The sequence below is a fragment of the Ornithodoros turicata genome, chromosome 1 (assembly GCF_037126465.1).
Source record: "Ornithodoros turicata isolate Travis chromosome 1, ASM3712646v1, whole genome shotgun sequence".
In the NCBI taxonomy this organism is placed as follows: domain Eukaryota; kingdom Metazoa; phylum Arthropoda; class Arachnida; order Ixodida; family Argasidae; genus Ornithodoros; species Ornithodoros turicata.
In genome coordinates, this window is record NC_088201.1 from 177,918,133 (window position 1) to 177,919,353 (window position 1,221).

Genomic DNA, 1,221 nt, shown 5'->3' on the forward strand with positions numbered 1-1,221 from the left:
GTTGTTATTATGTGCCTCATAAACTCAGGAGCGGGCGGTACGATAGCAAGCCCTGTGTCCAAATACGGAACTTCGCTCATGGAGTTTCAACAACATGGATCGACTGATGTCTACAGGATCAGTATGACAGACCAACACCAAACAATTCAAAGAGGTATGTTCCTTGCTTCAGCAATTTGGTAGTCCGACTGCTCTTCGCCAGGCCCACACCCTGACGAGGCATAGTGTACCGACTTGGCAGCCTCGCTTGCAGGATGTAATAAACTATATGTAACATAGCATTCCAATGCCACAACTGTGTGATAACACCCCCGGGGCTGTGCTTTACTAGTGCTCCCTTAGCCAGCGAGCTGTACGCTGGGAAAGTGAAAGAGTCATCGCTCTTGGTTCCTGTGGCACCATCTATTGTCCCGGCTGCATTTTCAGTGCAGAGACCAGGGAGTGAGCCCACATATGGTGTTGCATTGAAAAGCTACCGGTGGCCTCATCCAAATAGAGGCGAGCCCCCCAACACAAAAGCTCTTTTGCCTTCAATATTCCAGTGGTGCCGGGAGGGCATTTTCCCAGGCCAACCTGATGGAGACAAAAACTGGGAACAAACTGCAATCACTGCTGCAGGTAAAGAGAAGCATGCAACTTTCCCCAATCTAAAAATCGCACCTTCAAAGATGGCCACAGTTGCTTCGCGGCGCTAACACCTTCAACGATTTTGTCTCAAGGTTTATCCTGTACTATATCCACACTTTATTCCCGGCTTTTTTTCTTGCTGGCCCTTTACTAATATTGATTGTTATAGTCATGGGTGCAGCGGCGCAGCCAGGGGGGTTCAACGTTTGCTCAACCTACCCCCCCCCCTTTTTTTTTTTGTGATACATTTGGGAGATGCACCTCCCCTCTATACCCCTCCACCCCACCCCTTAAAAAAAAAAAAAATCTGGTGACCATGCTGCCTTCAGTTGTGCGTGCGTTTCGTCGAGTTAACGATCGTTCTGCAATCGTTCGTTCTGTAGCTCGAGCTACAGCAATTGTACTTTCGTCTTCTGCTTATAGTAATTGACAGTTCAAAGCAAGAGAAGTCGGCATCAGCAAACCTCTTCGGCATCAATAACCTCTTCGCTATGCGTAAATGTGGCTAAATGTAAACAAACTAGCGCAATAGCAGACTAAACATATCTTCTGGGGAGATTTTTCGTGCACTCCAGAAAAAATATACGAATGTAG